This window comes from Nicotiana tabacum, chromosome 18 (genome assembly GCF_000715075.1).
Source record: "Nicotiana tabacum cultivar K326 chromosome 18, ASM71507v2, whole genome shotgun sequence".
NCBI classification, from domain to species: Eukaryota; Viridiplantae; Streptophyta; class Magnoliopsida; order Solanales; family Solanaceae; genus Nicotiana; species Nicotiana tabacum.
The window spans coordinates 145021977-145032694 of NC_134097.1; positions in this window are offsets into that span (position 1 = coordinate 145021977).

A 10718-nucleotide genomic window follows, 5' to 3' on the forward strand; every position below is an offset into this window, starting at 1 on the left:
TGGTGGTGGTGATGGCTAACAGGTGAATGCCGACTAGAAGCGGTGGTTGGTGGTAGTTTTGGTTGATGATGGTGGTTCATGCTATTATATAATACTGATTGATAGTGGTGGCGATTATGATTGAGGATGGTGGTGGTGGGTGGTGATAGTTAATAATAGCGGGTGATGATAGTAGTTGTGACTGAGAAAGGTAGTGGGTGGGTGGCGGTAAGTTATAATAATGGGCAGTGTCGTGTCATGACCCTGGATTTCTCACCCTCGAGAGTCGTGATGGCGCCTACTCATGAAAGGTAGGCAAGCCGGGTATTATAAATTCATTACCCTTTTATTAAGCATGTTCGATAATTCAAAGTATTAAGTGATTAATCAGCGGAATAAATTAAATAACCAGAAATGCGGAAGACAAAAACTTAATCGTTTAACCAAACATTGCTACATAATCTGAAGTACAATACTACCCAGAATTTGGTGTCACAAGTCACGGACTATCTAAGAATACTACAAATAATGTCTGAATAAAAATACACAAATCTGTCTCTGAATAAGTAAAAACAGAAAGAGAAGTGATAGGAGGAGACGCCAAGGCTCGTGGACGTCTGCAGGACTACCTCGGGTCGCCTGAGTGAACTGAAGACAGCACCCTCACTACGGTCCAAACGCTTCGGTACCAGTATCTACACACAGTGCAGAGTGTAGTATCAGCACAACCGACCCTATGTGCTAGTAAGTGCCTAGCCTAACCTCGGCGAAGCAGTAACGAGGCTAGGACCAAACTACCAAATAAATCTGAGCAGTTAAATTATATACCGCAGAAATAAAAACAGATAATTACAGCTAAAGTTGGGCGGGGGAAACATGTTGCGGGGAATAACAGATAACAACAAAATAACAGTAGAGAGATGTAAGGAACGTCATAGATCAATTACCAGCAAAAGACAAGAAAATAATAAACAAGTACACATGTAATACCATTGTAGACGTGCAATCCGATCCCATTTCATATAATACCATTGCAGGCGTGCAACCCGCTCCCATTTCATATAGTACTGTTGCAGGCGTGCAACCCGCTCCCATTTCATATAGTATAGTTGCAGGCGTGCAACCCGCTCCCATTTCATATATTACCATTACAGACGTGCAACCCGCTCCCATTTCATATATTACCGTTGCTGGCGTACAACCCTCTCCCATTTCATATATTACCGTTGCAGGCGTACAACCCGCTCCCATTTCATATATCAATACCAATCATAAAAGAATCTCGACAAGGGAACAATAATATAACAATAATATAACAACAACATCCCGATAAGGGAACAATAATGATAATCATCATATGAAACACGAATAAACCTCATCGGAGTTACAACAATTGCAATACAAGACTCACGGGCATGCTTGACACCGACGTATAGATACTCGTCATCATGCCTATACATCGTACTCCACAATTAACTCATAGCAGATAAGGCACAACTCCTAATCCCTCAAGCTAAGGTTAGACCAAATAATTACCTCAAACTTCCACGACCAACTCAAGCCTCAAACACCGCTTTTCCTTTAGAATTCGTAAACAATTTACTTGTATCTAGTCCAAATTGATTTAACAACACCAATAAATGCTAGAGAATTCATACCCAATGCTAAATTATAGATTTTCTATCATTTTCCCCAAGAAGTCAAAAATCGATCTCGAGCCTACTTCATCAAAACTCGAGGTTCGAACCAAAACCTGATTACCAAAACCTGATCACCCATTCACCCACGAGCCCAAATATGAAATTAGTTTCGAAATTCGACCCCAAAATGAGGTCTAAATCCCAATTAATCAAAAAACCCTAACTCAACCCAAATTCCTAATTTCTACCATAAAAACCCTAGATTTTTGGATGAAAATTGATGAAATGCAATGGGAAATCGAAAGAAAAGGTTTAGAAGTATACACCAATGCTTTGGGGAAGAACTTGTTCTTTGAAAATCGCCTCAATGCTCTCTAGTTTTGAAAAAATGAAGTTTTGAACTAAATCCCGATTTGCTACTTTTCTAATTCACTGGACATGCCTTCTTCGCGTTCGCGATAGCAGGTCAGCGTTCACGAAGGGTAGCACCCCCAAAGCTTCGCGTTCGCGACCTATTTCTCGCGTTTGCGTAGAAGGAAAATTCCTTCAGCCTGACTTACCCTTCGCGTTCGCGAGAGTCCTTTCGCGAACGCGAAGAACAAAACTTCAGAACACGAAAAACTGAAAACCTGCAACTTTTCTAAGTTTATAAACCTTCCGAAACCTATCTGAAACTCACCCGAACCCTCGGGGCTCCAAACCAAACATGCACACTAACTCAAAAACATCATATGGACTTATTTGTGCGATCAAATCGCCAAATTAACAGCTTTAACCACGAATTTAGCATCAAAATCAAAGAAAATCTCAAGAATACTTAAGTTTCAAATTTCACATCCGAGGGTCCGATTCACGTCATTTCAAGTCTGTTTCTTACCAAATTTTACAGGCTCAATCTAAATGCCATATAAGACATGTACCGGGCTCCGGAACCAAGATACGGACCCGATACCATCAATTTCAAAAACATTCAAATTTCCAAAAACTCATATATTTTCCAGAAAATAATTTTCTTTAAAATTCATTCTCGGGCTTGGGACCTCAGAATTTAATTCCGGGCATACGCCCAAGTCCTATATTTTCTGACAGACCCTCCGAAACCGTCAAATCACAGGTCCGGGTCCGTTTACCCAAAATATTGACCGAAGTCAACTTAAATTAAATTTTTAAGGCCAAATTAACATTTTCATCATATAATAAAAGCGTTATGAATGTACATCCGGACCGCGCACACAAATCGAGGTGAGGAAAAAGAAGACTTGTAAGGCCTTAAAACACAGAATTTACTTATAAATCAAGTGATGACCTTTTGGGTCATCACATGTCGGTTGTGATTGTTGATGGTGATGGGGTGGTCACTTGTGGTAGTTGAGGTGGATGAGTGTTGATTGTAGGTGAGAATGATATATGGTGGTCGGAGTGGTAGGGATAGTGGGTGGTGTTAATAGATAACGGTGGCGGCTATGATTGAGGATGATGGTGGCGTGGAGGTGGTGGTGGTGGGGGAGGGGGGGTTGCGGTTGAGTATGGTGGTGGTAGTTGATAATGGTAGGCGGTGGCTGCAGTTAATAATGAATATGTAATAGTATCTTAATGAAATTAAGTCTCTGTTATAGATCTTAATCATACAAACCTATTCAGACCCATTAAGTGGCTGTGAAGTAAAAAAACAAACACATTTAATGATTAAGATTTGAATAATTAAGATTCAGACTTTAAAAACAAACGCACTTAATGTGTGAGATCTGAATGATTAAGATTCAGACCTCCACTAAGTGCAGACAAATGAGACCTAATAGTAACTAAAAAAATCTTATAATAGTGGAGTAGTTTTTATGTCACAATTTTTACACTATTATTCACCATATAAATAATTGCAATACAATTCATATATTTTGTACGGGGACTAAACCAATCCTTAGCCTTTACACCAACACAATACTTGATATCATTTGTCAACTAAAATACATGGTGTACTTGAGTTCTTAACCAATAAGTTGAAAAAAAAAAGGTAGAGGGAATTTTGTTTGTTTCTACACCTTTCCATTCGCGTCAAATAATTTACAAATTAAATACAAAAAATAGTTTATATATACGTACTTATTATTACTTATTATTTAATTATAATTAAGTGATATAAATTTTTAATTTAATTTCTAACTATTAAAATTAAATTATTTAATTTAGTATAAATATAGGGTGCTTTGCTTGTTATGAGTAAAATAGGTGGCCGTGCTGTTTTCTATTCAAGTGACTAGTGGTGATCTGGAAGACAAAGAGGGGTTGTTCTGATGGTAAGCAACCTCCACTTCCAACCAAGAGGTTGTGAGTTCGAGTCTACCCAAGAGCAAGGTGAGAAGTTCTTGGAGGGAAGGATGCTGAGAGTTTATTTGAAAATATTCTGATAAAAAAAAAGAGAGAGAGAGAATTTATAACTTCGAATCTTCTTGCTATCTCTTTTCTTGTTTTTTTATTTTTATTTTTATTTTTATAGAAAGTAGGAATTATTTATCAATCAATACTAAAACGGTACCAAAAGATCTATGTTTGAGTTAGGGGTGTCAAAAGAACTCTTAAAAAACCATAAGATCTAGCTTTCAACATCAATTATAATCTGTTTATTCTCTTTTGATTGAATAATTGTTTTGAATAATTGAAATCACTTCTCATTTGATGCTAAACATAATCCTTTAACTAAATTCGTCTGGGATTTAATGAAAAATATTTGTTCTCATTACATTTTCCTTAGGTTTATTGGGAAAATGTGAATGGGAGTCTTAGAGCAATGATATAATTATATTTATGCAACCTATAGATCACGGTTCGAGTCGTTAAATTAGTCATTAATATTTATATTAAAGCCTTAGAGCAACGATTGTTTACATCACACCTTGTTGGAATGCAACCTTTCTTTGACCATTCTAAGCGAACACAGAATACTTTGTACATCGTACTGCCCTTATTGATAAAAAAATGTGCAGTATTTTAAGGAGTAAAAATTAAAAGATGATGAATCAGAATAATTCAAGAGAAAGGAAAAAAAATGGAGAAATGCTCCTGAAATTTAATAAGTTTAATTATTTTTGATGGATCGGCTAAAGTGCAACTTGTCGGGAGAAATTAGAAAATAGCCAGATTTACAAGTGGTTAGTCAAAAATAGCCACAGTTTCAAGTAATCGAACTTTAGCCACTTTTCATGTAAAGATAAATCTGAAGAAAAACACTGTTCAAAAGCCGAAAAAATACTCCAGCATAATATACTGGATATTGGAGTACCGGTGCTCCATTCTCCAGTATATTATATTGGAGCTAGCAAAGTATATCGGTCTAGCATAATATGCTGGAAGTTCATATACATGTGCATCGATCTCCAGTATATTATGCTGGACCGGTCTCTATTGCAGTAAAATAGTGGCTATTTTTTAATGACTTGGCAAACACTGGCTATTTTTGAATGACGAGTCCGAAAACTGACTACCCCGTGCTATTTTAACCAACTTGTCGCATTCATGGGTGATTTGAAGTCGTACCCTATATTTATGCCACATTTTAACATGTACCCTATTTTGAAAAACTATTGATTTCGTAACCAACTAACAAAAAATCCGTAATAATATGACCATTATACCCCTTCTAAAACATATAAAAGATGCATCAAGCATACCCAGATTCAAATTCTAGATCTCCTCTGTATCTCCTCCATCACTGCGTCTCTCCTGAGATCGCCTCTCGCAAAGCAGATTTGAACCAGATTCAAATTCCAAATTCAAAATTACAAAATACATTATAAGTATTCAAATTCATCTTCAGAGTTCAAAATAGTTTTTGAATTATATGTTTTTTGATTGATTGATTGAAGTTGTTTGACGAGCTTCACTGATATGCTGAATTTGCATTCTAAATCTGTTTGACGTTGAATTCGAACATTCTAATCCGACAAATATGCTGAAATTTTTGTATTAGCTAAACAAGATGAAGTTATTTAGTTCATATCTAAAAAATTCATCAAAACGAGCTGGCAAATTACACAACGAAGAAAAAATTATATTAAAGCATTATATGAGTGTTGTCATTGTTTATTTGCTAAATAAGCTGAAGTTATTTAGTTCATATTTAAAAAATTCAACAAAACGAGTTGAAGTTTTCATATTGCACAAAAATTCATATTGCACAAAAACTTAAGCATTAGTTGCTGAAGTTTTTTACGTAATCTTTAAAAACTTCAGCAATATGAGCTGAAATTTCCCCCCTACACTGGGTAAAAAAAAACATAAATTAAAATTATATATTGCACAAAAAACTTTAGCATAGGTGCTGAAATTTTTCAGTTAATATTTAAAAATTTCAGCAGGAAGAGCTGAAGTTTTCCTATTACACTGGGTAAAAAAAACATAAATTAAAATTTCATATTGCACAAAAAACTTCAGCATAGGTGCTGAAGTTTTTCAGTTAATATTTAAAAATTTCAGCAGGAGGAGCTGAAGTTTTCCTATTACACTAGGTAAAATAAAACATAAATTAAAATTATATATTGCACAAAAAACTTCAGCATAGGTGCTGAAGTATTTCAGTTAATCTTTAAAAATTTCAGCAAAAAGAGCTGAAGTTTTCCTCCTACACTGGGTAAAAAATAAAACAATTAAAATTTCATATTGCACAAAAACTTCAGCACCTGTGTTGAAGTTTTTAGTTAATCTGTAAAACTTCAGCAAATAGAGCTGAAGTTTTCCTCCTGCACTACGTATTTTATTATCCTTTTTTGGAAAAACTTCGTACCAAAAAATGCTTCAGGAATATGTAAAATATTTTTCATATAATGTTTTGTATGCTGAAGTTTTTTTAGTTCATCTGCTAAAAATGCTTAATATTTTATCGTGCAATATGTAATTTTCGGATAAGTTTTTGTTAATTGCTCTGTTATTTTCTAAGTTTAAAAAGAATTTTTAGTTCATGCTTGAAGTTTTCATCAAGCGCTGTGTATCTTATTATGATTTTTGAAAAAAACTTCATACCAAAAAATACTTAATTTTTGGATTAGTTTTTTTTAATTTCTGTTGAAGTTATTTTGTTCATTCCCTCTGCTATTTTTCGAGTTTGAATAGAATTAATATTATAAAAAACGTACAAAAAACTTAAAACAAAAACTAAATATTTCATTAAAATTAAAAAATATAAATTAAATTACATAAATAACAAAATAGCATAAATAACAAAAAGAAAAACTAATCGTCCATATTATCATCATCATCGTCGTCACTACCAGATGGACGAGCATCACAAGCGCATCAAGCTTGTTGTTAATTTCTTCCAGCTCCCTGTCGTACTTGTCTATGAGCTCATCCAGTTTCAGCTCAAAAGCCTCTATAATGTCTTGCTTGATTTCTTCCACTATTTGCCTGGTGACACCATCCATTTTTCTCCTTTTTGTATTTTATGTCTGCTAAAATATATGTGTTTGAGTGAATAAACTCATAAGGTATAGCGTGCTTATATAGGGAGGAGAAACTTCTGCATGGTATATGAAAAGGCAAAGAGGAATTTTAAACGTTGTCTAATGAAAAGCGTGCATGAATGTGATAGGAATGTAATTATTACACTAACGCATACCCCCAATGCAATATAATTACTACTTTAATTGTGTAGGTTACTCATGTATACTATGCAATTAATGCTGAAACATGCTCAAGTTTGTTGAATTCATGTGCTAAAACTTCAGCCCAATGTGCTGAAGTTATTTAGTTCATTTCTAAAATCTTCAGCACTTAATGAGTTGAAGTTTTTTTCTCTGCATTCATGAATCCCTATCATACAGCTTTTTCAAAAAAACTTCAACTGATATGCTGAAGTTATTAAGCTTATTTCTAAAAACTTCAGCACTTAATAAGCTGAAGTTTTCTGTGCAGAATTCATTAATTATATCATACATCTTTTCCAAAAAAATTCAACAGAAGATGCTTAAGTGATTTAGTTCATTTGTAAAAACTTCAGCACAAACAACCTAAAAATTCTTCTGTTCACTTTCCTAATACTTGACACTAAACATGAATCTGCAGGATGAGTTTGATTTGCATTGTTATAACTTTCAATGAGAGTTGGACTCCTGATTTCAAATACTTGGATCATGATACAAAACTTGTTCTACTTAATAAGCACATATCATTCAATATTTTCCTGAAGAAAATTAGTGAAGTTGCAAATATTGATTCAACCAGATATGCAGTAAAAGTATGGTTTGATATCAAATTAAATACAAGCAAAGAAATGCTTGTAACTTCAGATGAAGAACTCAGTACCTGTATACGTTTGCTTACAACTGATTCAGCCTACAAGAATTGTCATTTCGTCATCAAAAAAATACAACCTTCCGAATCTGCAGCATTCAAACAATCTCTTGCATATGCGATAGATTCAGAACCTTTTGCTGATTATCAACATGAAGTAGGACATCCACTAATAAAAGTAGACAACGAGCGACAACCTTCTAACATTACAACTGCTTTAGACTATATAATGCTGCAACAATTACCCACTCCTCTAATAAATTTATTGTTCGTCGATGACCAAGAAGAAGAAGGACAGATAATAATGCAAATTGACAACCAACACACAATCCAAGAAAGTTTTTTGTTACCTTCTTCAATGATAAGCAACAACGAAGATGAAGTAAACATGGAGCTTATACCGATAACATCAAATAGAATTGAAGAAATTGTTGAAACTTCTAGTTTCTCAGAAATCAAGAAAAAGAGTGAGGAGAAAGCTGAAAGAATCTCCACCATGTAAAATACTTAGGCACGATGCGTTGCCTGAGGAAGTAAGAGTTGGATCAATTTTTGAGAACAAACAAAACATGACTAAATTTTTCTGCAGCATGGATATAAACCAGAAAGTTGAATTCACTGATGTTAGATCATGTTCAAAGAGATACGGGCTGAAATGCATCATGGACAAATGTGGTTAGAATGTACGTGCTACTAGAATAAAAAATTCCACACTATTTAGAGTGATAAAATATCATAACATCCATGAATGCTCGGTTGATGTAAGAAAATCAGATCAGAAGCATGCTACATCAAATTTTATAAGTGAACAAATTATAGAACATGTTCAAGACAAAAAGATAGAGGTTACACCAGCCTTTGTAAAAAATGAAATGAAAAAGAAATTTGGAATTGACATTGTTTATCACAAGGCATGGCGTGTTATTCAAAAAGTTGTTGCTTGCATAAGGGTAACACCTAAAGAGAACTACCAGATTCTTCCTTCATACCTACATATGATGGTGGGCAAAAACCCAGGAACGTACACAATCATAAAAAGAGATGCGCAGAATAGGTAAGCAAAACAATACTAACAATCAGCCTCAAGTTTAAAAAATTTTCCTATATAGGGACAAGACCGGCAGCAAGAGCGAATGAGAGCATTATGCCCAACCCAACCACCTTAAGCAGAGGTCCACTAGCCGGAATAGTTAATTCACATAAAGATTTGAAAAACTTCACACTTTATGATTTGTTTTTTTGTGTTTCACTGTACAGATTTGCTTACATGTTGTTTGCTCATGCGACATCAGTAACTGGTTGGTCCTACTGTAGACCCATTATTGCAGTAGATGCAACGTTTTTAAAGTCAAAATATCGTGGTGTTCTATTTGTTGCTGTATCAAATGATGCAAACAATCAAATCTTTCCTCTATGTTTTGGTGTAGCAGATTCAGAAAACAATGAGGCATATATTTGGTTCTTCGTGGAAATGAGAAAAACAATTCAAGTCTATCGTGAACTGGTTTTTTTGTCAGATAGAAACCAATCGATCACAAATGGAATTAGAAAAGTTTTTCCTGAAGCTCACCATGGTATCTGCCTCTATCACTTTGAGAAAAATTTAAAGCAAAGACATGCAAAAGCCACGGTAATAAATCTTTTTCAAAGTGCTGCAAGGTCATACAAACGTGAAGATTTTAATCAGTTAATATCCCAACTCAAAAGTATTGACAAGAAAACATACAATTACATAATGGAAGAGCCTCCAGAGAGATGGGCTCGATCGTGGTTCTCACGACGACGTTATGATATGTTAACAACAAACATGGTAGAATCAATAAATTCTGTTTTACTAAAAGGGAGAGAAATGCCTATTTTAAGAATGTTAGATTTCATCCAAGAAAAGTTGGGAGAGTGGTTTTACGAACGGAAAAAAAATTCAAATGAAACTTTTCACAGAGTATCAATATGGGCAGAAGAAGAGATGACTAAGAAGATGGACTTGGCTTGCAAAATGTTTGTGAATATATTTATTAAGTTCAACTTTTTATATCTGTTGCAGTGATTTACTGCTTACATTTACAAAATTTCATATTTTTTTTTTGAAGCAACAATACACTAATATAGTTTGTCTTAATTTTTTATTCCTTGTTAGGTGTTCAACCTTGACTCAATATTGTTTAGAATAAATACTGAAGGAATCGAATTCATTGTGGACTTAAAGAAGAGAACTTGTGACTGCCTGGAATTCCAACTTGATGAATTGCCCTGTCCACATGCAATTGCTGCTATTAATAAGAGATATTTGTAGAAATCAGATTACTGCTTAAATTGGTATTCAAAGGAAACATGGTTGAAAACATATGAAGGACATGTGAATACCGTGGGAGATCAAAAATCATGGGATATACCACAAAATGTACAATCTGAGATCACAAAACTTCCCGATGTAGAGATTTTAAAAGGAAGAGGACAAAAGAAGAGGCATATACGTGCGACTGAATCAGTACCATTCAAGTCTACCAAATGCAGTCGATGTAAACAAGTTGGCCATAATAGAACAACTTGCTTGTCTTCTCCAGCACATTATCCATATTCCAAGAAACACACTGAAAAATACTCCAACCTTCAATAATCCTTGATCTGAATTTAGACTTTCATTATTATATGACATAATTGAAATGTGATTTTTTTCATATGAATAAAAAAAATAAGCTTTTGGACTATTTTATATATTGCTAAAGTACAAATCACTCATTTTTGTTGCGCATGCTTACAGGTTTGGTTGCATTTTAAAAAAGTACGCAATGACTTCTACGAGAAAAAACTTTAGGT